Source organism: Zootoca vivipara, chromosome 14 (genome assembly GCF_963506605.1).
Source record: "Zootoca vivipara chromosome 14, rZooViv1.1, whole genome shotgun sequence".
Taxonomy (NCBI): Eukaryota; Metazoa; Chordata; class Lepidosauria; order Squamata; family Lacertidae; genus Zootoca; species Zootoca vivipara.
The window spans coordinates 18,757,223-18,783,134 of NC_083289.1; the positions used below are offsets into that span (position 1 = coordinate 18,757,223).

General features: G+C 46.7%; 1 protein-coding gene across 3 annotated transcripts in view; it reads left to right on the forward strand.

The window, feature by feature from the left end:
* Positions 1 to 25,912, forward strand: part of NTRK3 (neurotrophic receptor tyrosine kinase 3) — a 416,191-nt gene that overhangs the window by 765 nt on the left and 389,514 nt on the right. The gene's annotated exons all lie outside the window — the stretch shown is intronic.

A 25,912-nucleotide genomic window follows, 5' to 3' on the forward strand; every position in this document is an offset into this window, starting at 1 on the left:
ACTCTCCCTCTCCAAAGATGCATGTGATATTTGCAAAGGAGGGAGGGTGGGTGGGTGAAGAATGGGGGTGCCTTGTGTACCGAATAGATCAGATGCCCCTTCCCATTGCTCTCCTTCTCTGTGTATAAAGATTGGGGCATGTGCATTTCACTGAATGCAGATCTCCCTTTGGTTCTCTTTCAAAAAAAATGTGTGTGTCTGTGTGAGGGTGGGTGGGTGGGAGGCCCCTCCAAATCCCCCCTCCTCCACATCCCTCCTCCTCCTGCTGAAAAAAGCAACAGTTTGGATCAGACTTGCCATGGCTATGAAGTCAATAAGGGTTTGTTAGCACCCTCTGGAAGAGGGAACCTTTGGCTATGTGTGTGTCTGTGCATAGATGCGTCTGGAACATCTTGTAGGATGAAACCTCCAGTCTCCGGCTTGCTTTAACTGTGTCTGAAGAGGAACACACACTCTCTCTCTCTTTGGGAGACTTGCCATGATAATAGGATGGGGGTTTTCTCCCTTTTTCTCCACTCCAGTTCTCCTTTCTGTGTCCTCGTTTGTGCCTTCTCTCTCCATCTCTCTCCATCTCTCTCCATCTCTCTCCATCTCTCTCTCTCTCTCTAAAAGAAGCTTCACCCACCCTGCAGCTTTTCTCTCTTCAATGCACACATAGATTTTGGAAACAAGACAGGGAGGGCTGTCCCTTAAGTAGCTTATTCGAGATCACATTGTGACATATATTTTGTTGTTGTTGTTTGTTGCAAACAAGGACTCTAATGCCAGAGCAGCTTTCCTGTAGCTTTTTTCCTCTTGCAGTGGATGTTTTGATCTCACAGTCACTGGGCTGGGGGTTGTGGAACCAGGGAAACACACACACACACACACACACACACACACACACACACACTTAGTGGAGTGTCTCTTTTAAAAAAATATTTCCAAAAAATAAAGTGGTTGTTTGTTTGTTTGTTTGTTTGTTTAAAAAAATCCTAGTTCCTTTATTCTTGTTAGGAGATCCTGGTGGTTAAATCTCAGGCAAAAGCCCATCGACCTGAGAGAGGCAAAAGTGAGTAAGTAAGGGAGGGAGAGTAAGCGGAAGAGGGACCATCCATACCACTCTTCTTACAAGCTCCATCCATCTGGATTTTAATTCTGTGTGTGTGTGTGTGTGTGTGTGTGTGTGTGTGTATATATATATATATATATATATATATATATATATATATATGCCATATCTGCTGAGATCTCTGCATGGTGTTGGTTTCCAACAATGCAGATATATCTTTTCCTTTTGGGGGAGGGCTGGGTGACGCTAAAACTCTGAGCCCTTTCATTAGCCCAATGCTAATTGAAATAGGGTTATTGTGCGGCCTCAGTAATTTGCCCGTGGGAGTCAAATTGGGGTGTGGGGGTGAGGAAAGTAGATTTCTTTATGATTTTTCCTTTGGCGAGCAAATGCACAAAGGCCAGGACTGAGCAATGGGGGGAAGGGTTGATTATTGGTTAATTAAAAGCCCAGTTGTACCCAACACATCATAGAAGGGGTAGGACATAAGATGGAGACGGGTGCCTTAAGGATGCTCCTCTCCCCCCCCCACCTTACCCAAAGGATGTGCTGTTCAGCCCTGTAAGTGCAGCTTTGGGGAAATGGTCCAAACATTCATTTGGAGAGCCGTGGCAATGTCATCGTTTATTTATTTATCTTTTCTGCTCCATACAACTGGCATGGCCGTCTTTAAAGCTGTCAGAAGTGGCCCTGCATGCTTTTCCAGGGATGGCTCTGTACAGAGGAAGGACTGTGTGTCCCAGCCTGGCAAATACATCTACAAAAGTTATGAGACTTCAGGGACTTGGGTGGCTCGAGAAAAAGGAAAGAAGGAATTCTCTTTCAGTTTGCAAAAGCTTCCCTGTCTGTGGTCACGCGGAGGTGACAGTAACTCACCAGAGGCGGCTGGGCAAGTGGCTGTTTTTGAAGCCCCCAGTATGTTCCTTTGCAGCTGCCCCCTTATTGCCCATTTTCTATTCTCCCTTTGCTGAATATTCTCCCAATGAAAGCAGAGAAGCCTACTCTAGGTATGGCACCACCATCCGTTCCCAGATGTGCCCCATTTTTCTGCTGTATAAGGAGTCTTCAAGGAAATGCTAGGGAAAAAGTAAAAGAAAGTAATGTATTCTCAGTTTGGTGTGATTTGGCCGTTTAGCTTTTGAAAGCATGCTTTGAAGGTGCTTTGAACCAGCGGGACCCCCCCCCCCGCCGCCGCCGCCGCCCACAAATCTTTAAACGAAACTATGTCTCGAAAGAGCCATTTCTAGCATTTTGCTCCATGTGTATTTAAGCCAGCGTGTCTATATCATAATCTGGACTGCTGGGGGAGATATGATTATGTGAATCTTTTGTATCCAGAAAATAACTGGACTGCTTTGAAAATGCTGATCAAGCTGTTAGCAAAGTAGATGGAGGACCCTTTCAAACTCCAGAATGAGCAGAGGTTGTATGTGTGTGTTTTGAGAAGGAAAGAGAGAGAGAGAGAGAATCTTTTTTAATGTCAGGAAATGATCTGAAGTTGTCAGATTCACCAGAGGATTGAATCTATCCTTGATCCAACTTCAGCCTTTCCAAATCGCTCGGAAAAAGGCACCGTTGTTGTTTTACAGCCTGGTTGTAATATTTTGCGAAATTATGGTTTGGGGCTAAGAAGACAAAGGGGGGAAGATGAATTATTTTCTTGGAAAGGTGTGGGAGCAACCCTTTAAATGTGTTTAGGAAATACGTAAGGATGGCAACACCATTGGTGGCTGTCAACCACAATAGCCGAACTTCATGTTCAGGGGCAGTCTACCACCAAGTGCCAGATGCTGGTGACAAACGACAAAAGAGAGCTGATTCCTTCAAGCCTTGCCTGTGGGCTGCTCAAGGGGCATCTGACTGGACACTCAGGAAAACAGGATGCAGAATTAGATTGACCCTTGCATTGTCTATTATGGTATGTGCAATTATGGAAAGACTATCAATTTTTCCCTCTCTCCCTCCCTCCTCTGCTTATTAAAGGAGGTTACGGTGTGGGTGGGTGGAGGACTGTTTTAACAAAAGAAACACCCCACCAGGTTATGGCAGATGAATGGGTTCAGAGAGAAGATCAAGGGATCAACCTTTTCCTTTCTTCCGTTCTATGCTTAAGCCCCCTGATTTGCCCAGTAAGACGGTGCATAGCCCAGATGACAGGGCGAAGGGATGGGGAGATCTGTGAGAACCGCCTGCTCTGGACTTCCCTCTGTGAAATGGAGTAACCTGCTTTCTTCATTAAAGATGGCCTAACTGGCTTATTGTGAGATAACAGTCTCTCTGTTTAAGCCCAATTAGGGGCTTTTTAATTTCATTAACTGTGTTGCTTGGTGGGGGTCACTTGCTTTGGAGAATTACGATAGTTGGAGACTTTTGTTGGCTGCAGGTGCTTGCTTTCAAGTGGGAAACGGGAAATCAAAATGATAGCCGCTCTTCGAAATAATCTCGAGCCTTCCTTTTCCTTCTTTGAAGGAAGGAAGCCAGCGCTGCCTAAATTTAGGCAGACTGAAGCAACTGACTCTTGTGGCAGATGCTGAGGCTTGGGGAGTACCAGCACACAAGCCCCTCCCCCTGCCACCCCCCCTCTTGTTGCCACAGGGTCTGTTTTGGCCCACATATTTTGGCCTATTGCCTCTGGTGTGGAGGAGGATGCAATCCCACCACCAGTGTTGAAATAAGAGCCAGCTTCCAGTCCAAGCAGCTCCATTGGGGGCTGGTGCCCATCGGGACTGGTGGGTCAGAGAAGGCAGGAGGCCAACAGTGGGTGGAGCAGAGCCCACTAAACCTAGTGTTGTCTCCATCCTCTCCTCCGATGAGGCCTGCAGGTGCAACATTGAGACTTAAGGAGGAGGAGCTGACCGCCAGGGACACTTTCTGGAATGGTGGTAAGCAAGAAGGCAGGGGCTCACTAAGTGCACTGTTCACCCTAATAGAATCAGCCCTCACTGAATCGGGTTCTGTCCCCAGAACAGGAGGGGGCACCCTCATTTTTTTTTTTCCTCCCGCAGCAAAACGTCTTTGGTTGGTTCTTACAAGAGCTTGGAATGGGAAAACTGGCACCACTTTGGGGTTATCCTGTCTAAGGCAAGATTGCTTCAGAAAGCTGCAAACAGGGCCCATGGTTGAGAGGTTGAGTAAGAGAAAGGTACTTGACTTATTTCGGAGGAAAGATATGGACAATTGCAGAGATGGCTAGCTGGTAGGGGAAGGAGCGCAGCTTAGTGGTGGGGCATGCTATGCATATGAGAACACCCAGGCTCTATCACTGGCTTCTTCAGGTAGGGCTGAGAGAGACTGCTCCCTCTCTCTCAAACCCTGGGAGGCCGCTGCCAGTCAGTATAGGCCAGTAGTCTTCAACCATAAGAACGCAGGGAGAACCCTGCTGGATCGGCTCAATGGACCATCTAGTCCAGCATCCTGCTTTTACACTGGCCACTCAGATGCCTTTGGGAAACCTTCAAGTAGGACCTGAGCTCAAGAACATTCTTCCCTCCATTTGGGGCTCCATTTTGTAACCTTTTACCATATATTTGCATGGTGGTAGCACTCCTGTTGTGACCCACCTTGGATCAGGCCAGTAGTGGGTCCTGACCCACCAGCTGAAGACCAGTGGTAGACAGTGCTGAGACAGATTGACCAGTGGTTTGACTTGGTGCAAGTCAACTTCTTATTGTTCCTCAGCAGAGAAAGAGCTGGTGCTCATAAATCCACAGGCCTATCTACAAGCCAAGGTCTGCAAGTTGGCTGCAACCTGACTCTGTGTCCTCAATACCATATTAGCCATAGCTAATGTTTTCTGATATGGTGGTGTGGAGCTGTGTGTTTGTTCTTTCACTAATCTTGATTAGGTTGAGTTTGGTTGGTGCTTTTTTTTGGGGGGGGGAGGGGTCTCAGCAGAAATCTGCTTGGCTTCCAAACAACTGGGGAGGAGATGATAGCCAAAAGAGAAAAGCGAGAGGGAGCCTCTTCACCACAAGAACTCATATTTTGAAACCGGCTCTATGCTCTCTGGCCTTGGGCCATCCCCTGGAGGCCTCCATCCTGATAATTGGGTTTCAAACATCAGATGTTCTTTATTATGGTCAAATAGTTATGTTATCATTGTTATGGCATGTGTGCCTGTAATACACACACACCACAAAAAAATATGTAAGAAGCTGCCTTGCAGAGTCTGGTTACTGCTCTATCTATCTACATATCCCAGGAGTAACCAATGTGACACCTTCTAGATGCTCTTGGACTATGTCCCATCAGCCCCAGCCATCATAGATCAGGGATGATAGTCCAGCACCATCTGGAGAGTACTGCTTTGGTTTCCTTGGATCTACTCTGACCAGAAGCATCTCTCCAAGAACTGAGACAGAAGTTTAAAACTGGAGATGCCTTCTACATTTCAAGCATGTGTCCTGATGCTGAGTGATGGATTAAGGTGCTTCCATGCAAAGGGTTTGTGAGTCATCAATAGTGCTGAATTAGCCTGCCTGACCTCATAACAGCATTTATATGGCACTTTGTTCAAATTGCAAAGCATATATTAGCTTGTAAACTTTGCAACAACCCCTGTGCAGGAAGTTCAGCATTAACACCCTATGGGATTGTGGGAAGCAGGTAGTGGTGGTGTAGCCTATATAAAGCTGCTTGCCTGAGGTCACCTAAAGAGTTTGTGGTAGAGGTAACATTGGACACCCATACCTTCTTGGCTTCCTGCTCATCTGTTATTCCAACCCAGTGCCAAATGAAGACTAGATGGACTCAGTTGTAAAGCTCATTGAGTGACATTGGACCAGTCATCTTCTCTCAACATAAACTACTTCACAGGGAGTTCATGAAGTCATAAAAGGGACACCCTCCCTGGAACGAAGGTGGATATACATGTAAACATGCAGTAAACAACCACAATCAACACTGAATGATCCCTCAAGTTGATTGCCTTCAGTTCAGATGGACTAGCTTGATTATTGCAAGTGGAAGCACCTTAATCATTCTATATCCATCCATCCATCCATTTCATATCCACAGAGCTCAAGGTGGCACAGATGCTTCTCTTCTTTCTTATTTTATCCTAAAGATATCTGAGAGGAAGGGTAGACTGAGAGATAGCAGCTGGCCCGGTATAATCTAGTGAGCTTCATGGCTGAATGGGTTTTGAGCCCTGATTGCCCAAGTTCTAACCCAATACCTTAACCCCTACCCCAGTTGCGCCAAAGCTCCAGTTCCTTCTTAGAGGTACTTCCTGAATTTTGTGGTTTGCCATTCAGTTTTTGATTAAACAACTTCTCATGGAAGCTCCTTTAGCTCCTCCCTTGAACTATTTGGCAAGTTAATGGAGACGGAGTAACAGGTTGTTGAAAAACATTGGCATGTGAGTAGGATGAGGTGGGCAAGAACCTTTCTGGTCAGTTAATCAGTCACCCAGTTAGGAGCATAGGAAGCTTTCTTGTATCAAGTGAGATCATGAGCTTGACATTCTCTAGACTAACTGGCAGTGACTCTCCAGGGTTTCAGACCAGGAGTCTTCCCCAGTCCTATGCTGAAGACTGAACCTGAAACATTTTGTATGTAGAGTGTGTGCTCTACCATAGTATTTTGCTGTGGCCCTTCTGTTTCCATCTTGTTCTGCCTGGTATATGGTAAAAGGGTCAACTGATGACCTTGACTGGTCTCTCTTCTGTCATCAACGGGCTGGTTATGAGAGGTTCTTTTCAAAAAAGCTGTTCTCCTGAGACCTTCATCTCTGTTCTCATGCTTCTTCCTGCATATGGGAAGCATATAGATTTGAATCTGGCCAAAACATAACCAGGCCTTTATTTCACTGTGTTGACTGAACCTTGGCCAAAATCTGATGCATCTGAAGGCCGTGCTGGCTTGTTGCAATGGGTTTTCATTGCTTTCGCTTGTCTTTCTGCCTGCAGAATGGTGGCAATACAACTGGGCAGTGGTTATGGTAAAACCAAGGCTGAAGAGCCTGTGACCCTCCAGAAGTTGTTGGGCTCGCCCATCATCCATGACCATTGGCCATTCTTGAAGGGGCTGATGGGAATTGGAACCAACAGCATCTAGAGGGCTTCAGACAGTGGTGGCTGGTGCCCTTTGCAGTTGGTGAGGTGCCGGAACCGAATTCTGGTGAGTTCCAGCTGAAAAAAGCCCTGGGTGGAACCAACCATTTCTAATTTTATCCCGATCCTTCTCCCTGCTGGGTTCTACAAGGGCAACACTGAGATTAAGGAGAAGGAAGATGATAGATTGCTATCTCCTGGAATGGTTTTAAGTAAGGAGGTGGGCAAGTAGGAACTGGTTGAGAACAGCCTGAGATTAAAGGACCAAGTACTATTTATGTATGCGACAACCGCAGCTAGAACTTTATTAGCCCCAAAATGGAAGACTCAGGAGTTACCGACGATTGAAGAGTGGCAGACAAAAATGATGGACTATGCGGAATTAGCAAGACTGACTAGCAGGATCCAAAACCAGGGAGAGTCAAAGTTCCAAAAGGAGTGGAGTAAATTTGTGGACTATATGGAAAAGAACTGTAGAAGTTTAAAGACACTCGAAGGATTGAAATAAATCCTACGAATTGACTTTAGATAGAAGGAATAAAGAAACTGTAAGACAGGAATGGACAAAAAAACCGGCTGGGGGGAGGGAGGGAAGTCAAAGCTCGGCAGAGCAAAGAGAATTGTAATAATTGAGAAGATGTTTAAAAGAAAAAAATTGTGTTTATGTTGTGTTTGTTGTTGTTTGTTTCGTTTTGTTATTTGCGAGATGTGTTTAATTGGAAAATTTAATAAAATGCCTTTTAAAAAAAAGAGAACAGCCTGAGATTGGTGGGGCATCTCCCCGTTTGCCCAAACGGACCAGACTCCACTGTCTGCAGACCCCCCCAGCCCTGCTGTACCATAACCACTGCCCCATCACACCCCTGTGACAACATCTGTGTTTGTGTTGTGGCTCTGATGGCTGCTTGCAGATGTGTCTGCTGGAATGGCGATACCAGCCTGAGGTGCTGCAAGGTGGGGTGGTACTGGCAAAAGCCCAGGCACTTCCCCCTCGAAGCAAAGAACCCCAGCCTGCTGCCACCTTCCAAATTTGGCTGCTCTGCACCATCCGTTGCCTCGGCATTATATGATCACCCTCGGTGTAACTCAGTCTGCTCGTTTAAATGCTTGTTGAGGAATTGAACAAAAGCCTCAGTTAATTAACGTTCTGCTTTGGATGGGTTTTTCCTTTTCTCTCCCCCCCCCCCGCCCGCTTCTCCTCCTCTCCTCTTCTCCTTCTGCTCTCCTCTCCTCGATAGCGAAGCTGTCGTTTTTGTCGGGGGCGAAGCAAGTGCTGTATGCTCTTGTGTGCTGCAAAAGAGAACCAAGGTCAGGGGCAACCGGAGGGAGTGGGAGAGTCTGAGAAAGAGAGGTGTGGGCTGGGAGAGTGTTACTTGGTGAGAACTCAGAAGTTTTCTCAGAGATGATGGCTCCTGTCTGTCTAAGGTGGAGGAGGTCTGACGAATCACTAGGCTTTTATTTATTTATTTTTTGCCAGCACACACAGGGCAGAACAGAAGACAGTGTAGATTCGCAAGCGCGCTGTCCCCCTCTTGATGGAGGAACTGTAGCTCAGTGGTAGAGCATCTGCTTTGTATGGAGAACGTACGTTTCTGAGCACAATTCAAAGCGTTGGTGCTGACCTTTAATGCCCTGAATGGCCTCAGCCCAGTATACCTGAAGGAGTGTCTCCACCCCCATCGTTCAGCCTGGACACTGAGGTCCAGCTCCGAGGGCCTTCTGGCGGTTAACTCCCTGCGAGAAGTGAGGTTACAGGGAACCAGGCAGAGGGCCTTCTCGGTAGTGGTGCCCGCCCTGTGGAATGCCCTCCCATCAGATGTCAAGGAAATAAACCAGGGGTCAGCAACCTTTTTCAACCATGGACCACCATCCCTCAGACCATGTGGTGGGCCGGACTTTTTTTTTGGGGGGGGAATGAATGAATTCCTATGCCCCACAAATAACCCAGAGATGCATTTTAAATAAAAGCACACATTCTACTCATGTAAAAATACACTGATTCCTGGACCGTCCGCTGGCTGGATTGAGAAAGCGATTGGGCCGCATCCGGCCCACAGGCCATAGGTTGCTTACCCCTTAAATAAACAACTATCTGACTTTTAGAAGACATATGAAGGCAGCCGTGTTGATCTTTTATCACTTTTATTTTTTTCAAATTAGTATTCTGTTGGGAGCTGCCTATTATTATTATTATTATTATTATTAGACCCAGGGTCAATCCCTGGCATCTCCAGGCAGGGCTGAGAGACACAATTCTCTGAAACCCTGGAGAGAAGAAGGCAGTCAGGGTACAGCTGGATGGACCAATGGTCTGACTCAGTCTCTTGTAGCTTCCTTTGTTCCTATGTTGATTGCTTTTGTGGAGGATAGAGAAGCAGAAGTTTGAATGTGTGCTGAAAGTAGCCTACTGTACCAAGGCAAACTTTTTATTAATTGCTCTGCCCGCTCTTGCCTCTGGCCTTGTCTGTCACTCTTATGTGGCTCCTGGGAGGAGAATGTGGCCCCCAGTCTGAATAATTTTTCCTCACCCCTGCTGTGTGCAGAGAGCTTAAAAAGTTGATTCCCAGATGTGTGTGTCGAGGCACCACTAATATCCATGATACACTGGCTAGTGTGAAATGAGAAGGCCTTTTCTGAGCCCAAAGTGTTCACCCACAGTGCATTCATGAGCTTAGTATTCCCTTCTCTTCCCTCCATTATAATTAACTTGGGTGTGTGTGTGAGAGAGGTTTAAACCCCTCCCTTGGCCATGAAGCTCAATGAGTGACCTTGAGTGGACTGCATTTTCTCCCTGTCTAACCTACATCACAAGGTTGTTGTGAGTAGATGCAGGCCCTCTTTATCAGGGTGTGTCCAGAGCATTCAGTTCACCCCCTGCACCAATGCACGACAACAGGGATGACTTACCCGGTGTACCTCTGCATGAGTAGGTGTTCAAGGCTTCCTTCCTCCTAACGAGCACTGACTTGTGCAGAGCCACAAGGAGAGAGGGGTTCTCTTCTACCAATGGGCAATACTTACCCCCCTTTTTTTAAAAAAAGAACCATTTATGGGGTTAAGGGTGCAGGGAACGTCCAATTTTAATAGGGGAAAATGTTTCTCTTATCAGATGTTGGGGCAACACTGCTTTAATGAGCTAGCTGGGCTTCCTAGGAAAAGCAAGCAGAGCCCTCCTGTGGAGGAGTGTGGTCCTCTTGGCTTTCTGTTGAATAGCTGGAGACCTGAGTCCTCTTTCCCGAAAATGCTGCAAATAGATTAGGTCTCAACCGTGAGCCATTAAGCTCTCCTTATCCCTTGGGAGTCACATGAGCAGAGCCATTATCTGTTGTCATGTAGAGCTGGGCATATCCTTGGGTGAACAGCTGTTCCAGAGGGCAGGACATCACTGAGCACCAGCTACTTGAACATTATCTCCGGAGACCTGATGCTTTCTCTCTCCTTCCCCCCCACTCCTTTGGACAAACCTTGTATAACCAACAAACAATGCTGATCTTCACCTTCTCACAAGGACCACATTGTCTTTCAACAGGATGCATGTTGGCAGAATCCAAGGCCTGTGGACTATTGGCTATGTTTGCAGTTCCCATTCATTAAACTTGAGAGAAAGTGTGGGCTTAGCCTGGCTCATTTGCTTTATTGAATCACTTGGGGCAATGGTTTTCAAGCTGCGTCCTAAAGAAGCCTAGGGTTCTCTGACAGCTTCCCAGGAGTTGCTTAAGAAAGTCGATCAGTAGTGGTGGACAAGCTTCCTTGAAAGTCAGTTTGCCCATTGCAGCTGATCTTCTGCATCCTCACCATACTACCATTTCCAAGATTCTTTTAGAGAAACCACCCCAATCCAGTCCTAGGCCTAATCTGTGCCATTTCTGGGTAGGACTGGGTAAGATTCCTATCCATACCTGCCAAGTCGTCTGCTGAAAAATGAGGGATCATCAGCGGCGCGGCACCGGAAGTCGCTTCTATGCAACTTCTGGACATGTGTAGAAGCGACTTCCGGTGCCGCTCTGCCCATGCCTGGGCACAGAGAATCGGGCAGAGCGGCACCGGAAGTCGCTTCTACGCATGTCCAGAAGTTGCATAGAAGCAACTTCTGGTGCCGCTCTACCCGATTTTTGGTGCCCAGGCATGGGCGGAGCGGCACAGGAAGTCGCTTCTACGCATAGAAGTGATTTCCGGTGCCGCGCTACCCATGTCTGGGCACCGGAAATCGGGTGGTGCCAGCACCCAAAATGGAGCCTCCCTGGCAGGTAGGAAATCCGGGGGATTTCCGGGATTTTTTTCAATTTGGGAGACCAGCGGGAAATGGATTAAAATCCGGGGGTTTCCCGCAAAAAAAAAACACGGGAGATTGGCAGCTATGCTCCTATCTGAAACCCTGGAGACCAGTCACAATAGGAGCTAGATGGACCAATGGTCTGACTCTGGATAAGGCACTTCCTGGTTCCACACCAGCTTTCAATCATGTGATGCTCAGCTGTAGCATTTCAGATTACATATTGATGAGTTTTCTTGTTTCAATGCTTTCACATATCTTCCCATATACATAAAAATGTAAGACTGTTGTCACACTGCAGTTTGTGTGGACATTGATAGCAGCGGCAACCTTTAGTTAAAAACTATCTGCAGAACTTGCATACTGCGAAGAGAGCTCTGATCTTTCATTCTCCTTGATATGCTAGTCTTCTAAATGAAATATTTTCATGCATAACGGTCATGTCTCCTTTTTGACAACCAGGCAATTTTTTGGTGATATTTTCAGATCCTCACTACCATTGCACTGCAGCGCTTTTGGGTGTGAATTACCTATAGTACTATTGTCTCACTTGTGGCTATGGAATGGTGAATGCTTGGAAGCCCATTTTGTCCCATACAAATTGGTTGCTCAGTAAGACTGGCAAGTGAGGCCCTGTGGATTTCCTTTCCATCAGAACTCAACTGAGTAGGCTCTCTTCAGTGGTGGCCCCTCGACTCTTGAATGTCCCCCCTCCATTTTCAGAGATGGCATGCCTCTGAATACCATTTGTTGGGAACTGTGGGGGGGCAGAGCTGTTGTGATCAGGCCCTGTTTGTGGGCTTCTCCTTAACACATCCGGTTGGCCACTGTGAGAACAGGATGCTGGACTAGAACAGGATGCTGGACTAGATAGGATCTCTTCTTAGGTTCTGACGGTAGTTGACCTGATGCGATCATTGCTATAATGTAGGCGTCTGGCTAATATGGTCCAATTTTTCTGTAGCTTATAATGAGCAACAATGGCTTTTATACCCCCCTTTTTGGGTTGCTGATTAGCGATTTTCATTATTTACTGCTATTTTATTTTCGTCTTAGGGATGGGGTTTGTGTGTGTGTGAATGTAATTTATTTTTATGAGCCTATTGTAAGCTGCCTTCTGCATTTTTATGATGGAAAAGTATGGTGTATGCATTCGTGGAAGTTGTTCGTAATGGGATGTAATTCTGCCTCTCTAGACCCAGTGCTCCTCTCCTCTTCCTTGCTGCCGTTGCCATTGCTATTGGTTGTGGTTAGAAACATAGCCGGGGGTGGGTGGGAGGGACAGGGGATCAGCAGCCTCCCCTAAACCAAGTAAATAATAATAAAAACTTAACTAAAAGTAGGAATATTCAGAATATTTGAAAGGTCACTTAGATGATGTTGTGGCACATTCTGGTGACACAATGGCAGCCTGATTGAGCGACAGGCGAACTGACCAATCGCCTCACAGGTAGCTCGGTCCTGCCCTCCCCCCCAAACGACATAAATCCTGGCTACGCCCATGGTTATAAAAAGCAGGGGGGGAATTAACCAGGTCCCCCCCCTATTTCAGCAGCTGGTCAGAGTAAGGCTGGCGAACCTGACAAGCTTCATCAGTCTCCGCAGACTTCGGGGGAATTGCTGCAGAGGTGAGGGGGAAAGCCTTGTCGGCTTCACCATGTAGGCACATAAATGTTGGAGCAGGCAGTGATATATAATGTAATATATTTTAAAAAACACCTGTGAAATGGAGAAAACTTTCCTCCCACCTTTGCAGCAACTCTGGGGTGTGGGGAATGACAGAGCTGGTCAGTTTTGCCAGCTCTGGGTGCTGAGCTTGGTTTGGGGTGCGGGAAGGCTTGCCAATTTTACCACTGGGTTTCTGGTTTTTTTTAATGGTGGAAGCGGATGATTGATGTCACTGTTTGGGCTGGGGAGGGCTGCAGTTCCCATTTGTACCAGAACCGCACAATGCCCCCTCCTTGCTGAAGACGAGTGGTGTTGACATCAAAATGTTAGGAAAGCCAAACAAAAGCTTTCTGTTTGCCATCGCCCCAAGCATCTTGGAGGCTTAAGGGCCAGTTTATCAATTTTTGTGGCAAGCAGTAAAGCTTTTTCTGGGCTGTATAATTTCAAGCTCTTTCTCTGCCTGTCTCTTTCTGTGTGTGCACGTCTCAGAATGCAAATGCACTTTCATGCTTGTGGAAAAACAACATTATCAGGAGGAAGGCTAGACTGAACCTCTTTCCTTAACATATCTTGGGTGCAGAGGAGTCACAAACAGATGGTATGGTTCAGTAAAGATGGTGGTCAGCGTCCAGGACAGGTTAAAAAAAGATCCAAAATATCAGACGGCAGGTTCAAACCTCATATGGGACAGCTGCATATTCCTGCATTGTAGGGGTTGGACTAGATGATCCTCAAGGTCCCTCCCAACTCTACAATTCTACAATTCTATGACCCCCCCAAGCCAAGGAGTTAAGTAACTTCACAGCCTATAGAGCTATACATCTATGATTCTTTGGTCTGGTCTTTGGGGTTAGGCAGAGGCAAAGTGAATTCATTTAGCATAATATAAGGATGGGGGATCTTTTTTTCTGTCTGCATTCCCTTTGGGGTAATATGTTTGGAGCTGAAATGTCAGAACTAAGTGGCACTCAAGCCAAATGTAGGTGGGCACCCCATCATTCCCCTCTGTCTTTCTGTGCCACCCACATGATATTAGGCCAAAAAACCCCAATAACCCACATGTTGCCCACTTTCTTCTTCAAGACCCTTTGTCCCCTTTTCCCATGAGTTGCTATGTGTTTGAAACAAAGTCTGGGGCAGTAATTATAAGACAGGGGTGGGAAGCCTGTGGCCCTCCTGGTATTTATTTGGTTAATTTATACGCCACTTTATATTTCATCAGAAATCACTAAGTGGTTTACAAATCCCAACAAGAGGAATCGATGTGAGAAATACAATATGAATTCTGCATTCGAATCCCAACACCACCACTGCAACAGCTAGTACTTGGAAGTGTCGCAGCAGAGATCATTCCATTTGCAACTGAAGTGTTTAAACGGTTGTTACTGTACTTGGCTAAGTCAACTAGCCAAGAGGGGGACCGGTGGAGGCATTGCTTAGCAACCAGGCAGAGTGACATGGTTTCATCTTATTTTATTAAGAAAATTTACATGCTGCTTGTTTGTAGTAAAACATCTAAGCACTTTACAAGAGATATTAAATGATGTCTACCGAGGTAGTACATGTTCTGATTGGCTGTGTAGTATGTATACACGTTTGGTTTCTTTGCTTGACATAGCTGGCATGTGTGTACAGTCTGTGCAGGAAAAATACAGCTGATCCAAAACATCTCAGAAATTAATTTTTCTGGCAGATTTCCCCAACAAAGTTCCATTTCTTTTTCTTTAGCGTTTTCTGAACTTGTAGGGAATTTGAATCCCTCCTCTGCAGAATATTTCACACCAAAAAAAAAAAATGCTCCATCCAGATTTCGATACCCACAAATAGTTTAGAGAATTCTGAGAGTGGACCTTATGAATAAGGATTAGAGTTGACTTATGCCAGTTGCTATGAATGATCTACCTATCCTACCATGGAATGACAAGGTCATATGCACAAATGCAAACCTAGGAACATAAAGAGCTGCCTTATACCATTCGTCTGTTTACTTAAGTATTGTCCACTCTGGCTGGTAGAGACTCTCTATGGTTTCTGCTCCTAATTTGAATTAAATCCCCAGTTAATGCAATAGGTCCATGAATAACTTGTACATGTGAACCTGTCCTGCTGAGAACAGTGGTGCAAGCTGCCTTGATCAGGCGGAAGTTGGGCAAATGTCTGCTTGGAGGGCATTTGGGTAGCTACTCTCAAGCTAAGACGTTGCTCAAGATGAGGGCTGGGTAACCCTTTTCTGCCTCCATGAGTTATTTTCCAGGGACAGTCCTGGATATAGAAATGGCGCCCCAATTTCTGATTTGATCCCGGAATGTCCTGCTTTTCCTTAGGACATCCCTATTTTCATTGGAGAAATGAAGATAAGATACAAGCTTTAGAAGACATCTGAAGACAGCCCTGTATAGGGACGTTTTTAATGTTTAATGTTCTATTATGTTTTTATATATGTTAGAAGCTGCCCCGAGTGGCTGGGGCAACCCAGTCAGATGGGCAGGGTCTAAATAGTAAAACTATTATTATTATTATTATTATTATTATTATTATTATGGAATAGGACTTCCCTATTTTCATCGGAGAAATGTTGGCAGGTATGAGATAGCAGCATTCAGTCTCCAGGCCTGAGGTTCTGCCTGCTGCTCTCCCTCACCCGTGGCCATGAGATGATGGGGGCCCTAGTCAACCACCAACTGTGGGTCTCTGGTTGACCATGAATTTGAACTTGGGTTGAAGTGACACTGACCACATTCTCGCCATGCATTTAAAGCACTATGGTACCACTTTAAACACAAATGACTTCTGTCAGAGAATTCTGGGAGGCCTAATATGCTAAGAGTGTTGTTACGAGACCCCTATTCCCCTCCCAGAGGGTTTGATTGTTATACTAAGGTAAAGGGACCCCTGACCATTAAGTCCAGTTGTGACCGACTCTGGGGTTGCGGCCCTCCTCTCGCATTATTGGCCGAGGGAGCCAGTGCACAGCTCCCAGATCATGTGGCCAGCATGAAAAAGCCGCTTCTGGCGAACCAGAGCAGCACACGGAAACACCGTTTACCTTCCCGCTGTAGTGGTACCTATTTATCTACTTGCACTTTGACATGCTTTCGAACTGCTAGGTTGGCAGGAGCTGTAGCTCTGGGAAGGGGGTCTCCTAGCAATTCTCAGCACCCTTAACAAACTTCACTTCCCAGGATTATTTGGGGGAAGCCATGCCGGTTCAAAGTAGTATCACAGTGCTTTAAAGGGAGGCCACTGTCTCCCTGACCTGCAGACAAAGGTCCCTCCTCTTCCACCCCCCTCTTCCACCCCCAGCATGAGGTCTTGTAGCCTTTTCTGGCTATGTGTGATGGCCTGGGACTCGGGCTCAGAACCAGAGGAGTCTCAGTTGGCACCAGATCCTATGCCTCGGGCATCTGCTAAATCAAGTCTGGGGCCTGATTCTGAGGAGCCTCAGTCTGCACAGAGTGCAGCAAGCACCAGCTGGGCCAAGTCAGGGCCCTGCAGCAAGCACCAGCTGGGCCAAGTCAGGGGCCTGAGCCTGTCCTGGCTCCAGATGCAGGGAATACCTCGTTGCCATCAGCTAGGTCATCACCAACAGCTGACCCACTATCGGCTGAGTGAGGAGAGGCTAAGGCGGCTCCTGGGTCTAGTAACCCACCAGCGTCTCCCGAGCTGCAGAGACTCAGGTCTGAGAGATGGAGGGACCTGAGTACTCGCAGGAGGAGTGAGTCATTGGGGGATCGGGACCAGCCATTACCCCGGCAGAGATAAAAGGCGGTCATACCCTGCCCCAGGTTGTGGGAGAAACATTGCTGATTACCAGATCCTGCCTGTGCTCCAGAACCTGACCTGCCTGTGTTCCTGCTCCTGCCTTGCCCTGGATTCCTGCCTGTGTTCCTGCTCCTGACCTCACCTAGTCTCCTGCCCTGCACCCTGCCTCAGCTTCATTGGACTGACCTCTCATGGATTCCCTAGACTTTGGACTGGCCCTGGACCTCACCTCTCGGTTTACCCTTGGACCAGCACACTATGCAACTCAGCATCTCCCTTCCAAAGAAAAGCCCAAAGGGAGGCTAATGGCAGCAGGAGTGAGGATCTTGACAAGGGGGAAATAACACCAGAGGTGCAAGTCTGAAAGAGCCCTTTGCTTTTTAGTTCAGCTGCCTATAGCATTCTGCTATAATCCAGGGGTGTGCTTCAAGTTTATGCCTATCCAGAGGGGCGCAGAGATAGCTCACACGGAGGCTGGATCGAGCAGCTAGTTGCCTAACTTAGTGATGCCTGCCGGGTGTGAGGGCGATCTGGCTGCGACATCTGTCACCCCATTGATCGCCAGGGTTGATTTGGCTGATCTGGCTGGCTAGGCGGGTGTCCCCTTCCTCCCTCGCCGCTCCATGTGCATCCCTCCCGAAGCTGCACGCTCGGTGGAAGAGGACGACCATCCCAGATAGAAGGAGTGTACCATTCTTTGGTCAAAGGTATACGATAGCTGCGCTCCCCTGCTAGAACCTCCAAACAAGCTCAAGGTGATGCCTGCGCCTTCTAAAATGCACGAGATGTTTGTTTTAATGAATCGACTAGGGAGCCCGGTCTCCATTCAGCAAACCCAGCCCCAGCCCCCCCCCCCATGGTATTGCTGTCGTTGTAACATTTGGTGCTGTGTAGGGCAGTTCTCACATTCTCTGCTTGCTATGTGATGCTGTGGGTGGGATGCTGGTACCTTAGCAGTGTGCGTGGGGAGGAAGCTGGCATAGAGGAGTTGGGCCATCTGGCCATCCTTTACTTCTCTGCTTCAGCTGTAGCTCTGGGGTGAGGACCCTGCTGGCTGCCTCATCCCACCACCTTTCCTCCCTGTGTGTATTTCTTCCCCATGGGGACTCTGTCTTTGGGGGGGGGAGTGCCACCTACCTACCCTCTCTGCAAAACAGCAGCCATCTGAACCCACTCTCTTGCGTCATGGCCGATAAAAGGGCCAGCGTTTTGGTCTCTGAGGTGCTGTTTGTCTCGTCGAACAGCCAAAACTAAAAGGGGGAAGGGGACGTTCAGAGAGACTGTTTCTCAAGGCCGGCGGCAGATGCTCAAAAGCTCGGCCTTGAAAGCAAATTGCGTTATCGTTCCTCAGGAGACAGATGGGCAACCTGCGGCTCGCTCTCCCTCCCTCAACCCAGTTTAGCGCATCCTTTGGCCTGATCTCCAGTGGGTGGCAAGGGGGAGAAAATGGGGGGCTGTGTGTGAGAGGCAGAGAGACAGGGAGAGGGAGAGAGGGAGAGGTGGTAGAAGTGAGTGTGTGGGTGAGAAAGAGGGATGGCCGTGAGTGTGCAGGTGTGCAATGGGGTCTCACTGAGTATGCACATATGTTTATGAGGGAGAGAAGGGTGGCAGTGAGTGGGTGAGAGAATGGCAGAAAGTGTATGAGCGAGGGGGTGGTGGCCTCATCTGCATTTCATGAAATCATAGAAATGTAGAGTTGGAAGGGACACCCAGGGTCATCTAGTCCAACCGCTGCAATGTGGGAATCTTAGCTAAAGCATGGCCGTCCAACCCTGCTCACTTTTGACTCTGGCCCTGTTCTCTGCCAGTTTGCAGCCCCTGGATGATTACCCCCCGGGGGACTACAGCTCTTAAAATAAATAAGGATGCCCTCCTCTGGCTCCCACCTGGCCTCATATCTCACATCGATGATGGATTCATCGGAAGCCTTCGGAAAGTTGCTATCATTCTCGGGGCCTCTGCAGCTGACTTTTAAAGCCCCCCCCAATCTCTATGCTAGTCTTATTGATCAATGATAACATTTTTGTTTGACAGCACTCCATCTCTCAGTTCCAAAGAGCTCCACAAGGTGGCTTATTAGAGCCCCACAAGGGGAGGATGCCTTGCTTGTTTGCTGATGACCTCCCTTGCAAATGGTCACAGTGCTTATTTTGCATGTGTTTGAGCTTCAGTCCTGGACTGGAACCCTCTTCAGGCGTCCTTCCTCCTTGCAATTGACATGGGGTGGTAGAGGAAGTGGGGATCATGATCATGCCCACCACCTGCTGGCGTCGTTGCCCTCCATGACTTGGAGGGTGACTGTCCGCAGCAGGAAAGTGATGGCTGCCAACTTCGATGGCTTTAAAAGAGGAGTAGACAAATTTGTGGAAGATAAGGCTATCAACTGCTGCTAGCCACAATGGCTATGTTCCGCCTCCACTGTTGCACCTTAATACCTGTTGCTGAGAGTCACAGGAGGGGACTGATCCAGCAGGCTCCTCTTATGTGCTTTCGATTCTATTCTGCTCAAGTTGACTCCCTGTGCATTCTAGAACCCTGGCTGTCAACTTGAATTCTAAAGTTGAATCAATGCATTGGGATTCTCCACCCCCCTTTCAAATAACAACAACAATAATAATAATAATTAATAATAAATAAATGTATTGAACACTGATTGCATATTTGACCATTTGATTACTGGTAGCCATGTTCTATGATGGCAGGGAAAGTAGAACCTGTGGTAGGAAGAAATAACCAAATGGGTCTTGGAGAGGGGGCTGGAAAGTAAATTATACCTGACTAGCCCAGAAGCCAGTTGATTGACGCATGCAGGGGGAAAAGTTCCAAACAGTGGGCAAGAGGGAGAGATGCACTTCAAAGTCTTGGGTTAAAAGGGAAGCCATCTGGTTCTTGAGAGCAAAGGAGAACCTGTTACGTTGCGGGGTGGTTTGCACCTTGGTTTCTTAACAAGCAACAAATTGCCTCTGAAACGAGTGGGTGGAACTTGAGTTGCACACAACTAAGATCTACTTGGAGTAGACCCATTGAAATGAATGGAGCAGGGATTTCCCCCCCACCTGGAAGTCAGTTCTGGCACCTCTCAAGGGGGCACCATTTTAAGAGAACAAGAGAGGTGTTCGTGGTGAGTTCCGGCACCTCTTTTTCTAGAAAAATAGCACTGAGTGGAACTAATCCTCCAGCAGATGGTGGCAAAAGGGAAATCAAATCCCATGGCTTACAGAATCTCTTGGGCAATAGAATTTACAAGTGGATGCATTGGGGATGACTCTCATTCACTGTGGCAGCCAATCGTGGCTTCCTTCATACTACTGCCTTTCATCACTTCCAACCATCAATTAGCATTCCTTGGGGGGACAGGTGTGCTCAGTCACCACTGGGCTGATTTTGGGGTCCCCCATTTAGGTTTCTTTCGAAATATGTTCTGAACGTCTGCACATCTTGGGGTTACCCCTCCCCCCCCAAGTTGGCTGATAGCTCCCTTTTGTGTGTGTCTGTTAAGGATGGAAGGCTCCTGTCAGTTTTGGTTTTCTCAGTTACTCCTTTTCCCAATCTTAAATTCAGTTCTTCATGTTTCTGCAGCAATTGGAGGTTGTTGTTTTTTTAAAAAAGAAATCTTCATGAAAATTATCCAGTATTTTAGTGCCAATGTATCCTAATAAACACATTTATATGCCATTTTGACAAATGGACACATTTTTAACAAGCAATTTCTCCTCATATAATGCATTTTGCCTTAGTTATTTTCACTCATGTTTGTTTTTATGCACATCTTCCAATAGATGCATTTTTGTGAACATTGTTGGAGAATTGCAAAATTTAGTTGTGTGCATTTCAGTTCTCATATAGTTTTGAGAAGGGTAAATGTGATAGAATGGATTTTAAATGTGTACTGAACTGAATTCCTCACCTGTTGCCTGCAGTGCCCTTTAGGGAAAGCTCATACCAAAATAAAAACTTAGTTGGTCTTTAAGGTGCTACTGAAGGAGTTTTTTTATTTTGCTTTGTACAAGTGTTTGTGAAAGAGAACCTGTGGCAATTTTCCTTCTGCTGATGGTTCTTTTGAATCTAACTCATGGCATTTTTAATATACGTTGGTTCCTTCCCATGTACAAATTGCCTATACAACCCTGTATGGTAGTACAATTCATTTGCATCACAAATTGACAAGGGTGTGTGAGAGAAATCATGGCCTGCCTTGGGTCTGCCTAGTGAGTTCATGGCAGAGGTGAGATTTAGACAGTGAGCCAGTGTTGCATAGGGTTGTCAGAGTAGGACTAAGGATATTCATTTTCAAATCCTTAGTAGGTGACCTTGGGCCAGTCTCTCTCTCCTTCTCTCTCTCTCCCTCTCTGACTAACCTACTCCTCAAGTGGATAAAATCTGGGAGGGTGAGAATCATTTATGCTGCCTTGATCTCCTTAGAGTGACAGAAGTGGGTGTGTGAATGTGACAGAAGGAGAGAATCAGCATCCCATAGCAAAATAGCTTGTGTACAACTATTGGCATCTCTTTCTAAATTGTTGATAGAAGACGCTTTGAATTACAAATGCAGGAGCACTCCACCCTCACACCTCCAAAGGTTCACTTTTAGACAGTGGTGGAAGAGTAAGAATTACTTACCACCAGGAGAGCCTATCCTGTGTGTTTCTGAATGTGCTTCTGGAAGTAGGTAACAAGCTCAGATCAGTGACTCATGCAGAGATGCGACAAGCAGCCTCCTCTGAGGGCAATCTGTTTGGCTGGCTCTCTGTGCCATTTCAGCATGGCTACCTGCAGTTTTTGCCCACGTCACCAGTCACTGAATGTTTCAATTCGTTCCTGTGATTGAGCAAAAATAGCCCTGGTGAAGGCTGAATGGAAAGTAGGTGGGCCAGAGTAGTAAAATCAATATGGAGAGACAACAGGCAGCCTTATCTGTGGGTGGAAATTCTGGGCTCCCCGGAGTCCTCAGCTTCTGAATCTCTGGACATATGCAAGTGGGTACTGTCTCTTGCCCACTGTTTTGCTAATGACTCAGTTACGGGATTTCTAATGGCAGGACTAAATTGGGTTCTGCAAATTAGTTACTGTAGATGAGCAAATTTCAAGCTTTATTTTCCACGAGTTTTCAGGTTGGACTGATTGCCATGGGACCTCCAGTGCATTGCAGATGTTTTATTTAATATATTTTTATTTCCAATATTTAAAGCTGCCATTCAGAGTTTACCCTTGATTAGGAGGTGTAGAATCTTGAGCAGGTGCTTAGATCTCGTGGGACGTCACACCAGTGAGGTCTGTTAGGCTACCCCTGCCACATGTCTACTGAGGAGGGGTTTTCACACATTACAGTCAATGAGTGTACAACTGGTGTGCACAAATAGTTGAACGGTTATTCCGATGTAACATCCAACAAGTGTACGGCTTGCGTACACAGCACTTGAAATATGCAAATCGGCAATTGTACACAGATGCTCTGCTACTGAGTTACAGCTCTTCCTCTAAAGGAAGTGGCAAAAGCAATTATTAGGGAAGCAAGTAATTAGTCCATGACATATACGGGACCTTAATATACCATGACTGAAAATGGGGGTAATGAATGGGGTAGCATCTATAGTATATATTGGGGAAAAGATGCTCTACTCCTTGAAGTCGCCCCTGCTTTCAGAAAAGTTCGCCCACCTTTTCTGATCTCGCCCTATGAACCTTCTAAGAAACTGCAGCTTTCCCCAGAAGCACAGTGTGCAAAACTGGCTGGAAGCCTGTCAGGTCCAGTGGATCAGTGATCCAACTTGCTTTCTGAGTGCTCTTTATAAATAGGCTGGGATCTTACACACACCATAAAAGACAGGACCATCTAATTTTAGAAGGCAGCGGGAGGGGAAAGCAGGATCTATGAGCACACTGTGGCTGAAGGTTCCCCCCCCCCTTTGCATCTTGAAGTAACGAGGGTCCTCTTGCCAGTCACTTTCCCATATCTAAAAATATACCATGCAAAGGAAAGGTTTATGTGTCTTAATTCTTCCTTCCAAGGAAGCAGCATGCGCCAAGAATTTGGGAGCAGCTCAGGGGTACCCGAATCTCTCTCTGGAAATAGGCTCAGGGATTAAAACACTTTTTCCACTGTGTGTATTTGTGCAGATCCTGGGCTAAACGCTTTCCAAACACACACACACACACACACACACACACACACACACACACACACACAAGAGGCAGTTGTGGGAGCAGATTGATAGGACCAGCCTAGGTTGAAAAGGCTTCCTGGCACCCCAGGGGACAGGTTGATCACTTAGACACCATCCAAAATAAAACAACAACACTGATTTGCATTATCCCCCATAGATTAATAAATATCCAGATTTAGAAGGGATTAAAAGGTAAAGGTAAAGGACCGCTGGCAGTTAAGTCCAGTCGCAAACGACTCTAGGGTTGCAGTGCTCATCTCACTTTACTGGCCAAGGGAGCTGACGTTTGTCCACAGACAGTTTTTCCAGGTCATGTGGCCAGCATGACTAAGCCACTTCTGGCGAAACCAGAGCAGCACATGGAAATGCCATTTACCTTCCCGCTGTAGCGGTACCTATTTATCTACTTGCACTTGATGTGCTTTCGAACTGCTAGATGGGCAGGAGCTGGCACTGAGCAACAGGAGCTCACCCCGTTGCGGGGATTCGAACCGCCAACCTTCCGATCGGCAAGCCCTAGGCTCAGTGGTTTAGACCACAGCACCACCCGCGTCCCCAGTTGGAAGGGATTACTATCAAATAGGAATACAGTGCATCTCAATGGGGAAGGTTGTGACTTGTGTGCTCCTGCTGTTGACGGACAACTTTAAGACTCTCCGCTGCCCTCCCATCAGATTAATATATACTGTATGTATATATATTTAACCTGGACTTGGACCAGACGGGTGCCCAAACAGGGTACTCCTTCAATCAGAGGATTGTTCAATGCATGGGCCACCCAAGTGCAGTGGAAGAAGGTAGCAATTGGAATAACCTCTAAGGGTCCAGGAATTGTAAGGTGTTGGGTTCCAAGATTGCCACTTTTTAAAAATTAGTTTTTATTAAAGTTTTTGTGTGTGTTATAAAACATACAGATAAACAGGGAAAGGTATCTCTGTTGTCTCCACTTTCAGATCATAGTCCTTTTCACAGCTTGATTCCATTTAGTGAGTGACACTTTTATCATAGACATCTTGCATCTGGGGGGGGGGGAAAGGGAGGGGGGAAGAGAGAGATGGGGCATTGTTCTTTTGTTCTATTGCCTATTATTACTGTAAGGGTTTGTGTCAGCATTATGTGGGCAGGCCCTTTCTTTATGTATTTACTTCTTTTTATTGATAATGCGAGAAGTTAGGGGGTCTTGGGCCTGGTTGGTTGCATTCAATTGATTGCAATGCAGCTTGTTTGTGTGTTTGGGGAGGGGGGAGGTTGTTGGGTCAGGTTAGCCATATTGATTCATATGCTGTTGGGGGGGGGCATAGGCTCTATTTATTTTCAACTGGCTTTGCTTCTGTAAACCTGAGCCAGCCGCTGTGCTTTTAGAATGGCAACTTGGTGCCCATAAATTAATATTGGAAGGTTTTACCCCCGGCCCAGAGAGAATGTGGGCGTGGCAATATTTTCCCTATTTTATTTCTGGGTGTCAGGCTGCTGTCTTAAAAGTTACAGAAGCAAGACCATTTAAATAACAACAATAATTTGGCAGCCCTACCAGATGGCTTGAGAGAGAGAGAGAGAGAGAGAGAGAGAGAGAGAGAGAGAGAGGAAAGAGACATAAAAAACTGACCACCAGATGTCAGACAGGCTTTCAAATGGATCTGAAAATTCAGCCTTTATCCCTTCTGAGAAGTTGTCTACCACCTCTGTTTGACTTGCTGTTTGACTTGTGTAGGATCTTGGAGTTGGAAGGGATCCCAAGGATCATCTAGTCCAACCCCCTGCAATGCAGGAATCTCAGCTAAAAACCAAAGGCAGATGGCTATCCAACCTCTGCTTAAAAACCTCCATCTCCCAAGGGGACTCCCCCATTGGACAGTGGACATTCCACCGTCAAACAGCTATTATTATTATTATTTATTAATCTTCAAGTCTATGAACAGAAATTAGCCCTCCAAGACACTCTATCCAGCTTTCCCCCCCTTTGCACATGAGGCTGGGTTTTGCCAGGCTGAAATGTTTCCTTAAATTGTGATGGTGCCTTATGTTTGCTTTGATGGAGAGGGGTGTGTGTAGCTTTTGTGTAGCTGGGATGTAGCCTACTGTTGAAAGGGAAGAGCTGCATCCATTGCTTAATTCACCTTTCCCTCTTGTCCTGTGCACCACTAGATGGTTGTTGATGGACATATGCAGCCCACAAGGTTCATAACTGGCTTATCCTGGTTGTAAAGGAATTAATAACTCTAAGAAAGTTCTCTCTGGCCCTGTAGTCTTGCCCTATTACCCTGGTCCTGCGACCATCCCTTCTCTCTCTTTTCTATCAAATTTTGGCCAGTGTTTCCCAGACTTGGGTTTCCAGCTTTTGGACTACAATTCCCATCATCCCTGACCACTGGTCCTGCTAGTTACAGATGATGGGAGTTGTAGTCCAGAAACAGCCGGAGACCCAAGTTTGGGAAACACTGATTTAGACTTGTCGTCTCCTCTAGGCAGTGACCTGCCTTGTTGTTTATGTTGCCCTGTAAAAAGTGCTTGTACATTGATGATGCTAATAAATAGACAACGAAGAGGTATTTGTCAGGCACCCACCAAGGAAATATTTATCTTGTGTTGGAAGATGGGTACATGCAGCTTTCTGTTGAACCAAGAAGCCCTCCCTCTTTCTCTGACAGAACTGTGGTTCTTCTTTCACCAAGTGCGGTTTGAGCCACGAGAGGGCAGCACAGTGTACAAGAAGAACACACAGCAGAGTGGAAGAATAGATTCCAGGTACCCAGCAGCATCTGGCGAATAAAGCATTGGGGGAAGAAGGATGACTGGGAAGGGGATGCCTTGAATGGTTGCTTCCCTCTCCATGCAGAGAGGGAAGGGAGCTGTGGCTGAAAAGAGGGTTGGATCTCTTGGCACGAAAGCTTCAAGAGCATTGGGGGGGGGGGGGAGAGAGAGACTTGAGTGTGGTGATAGG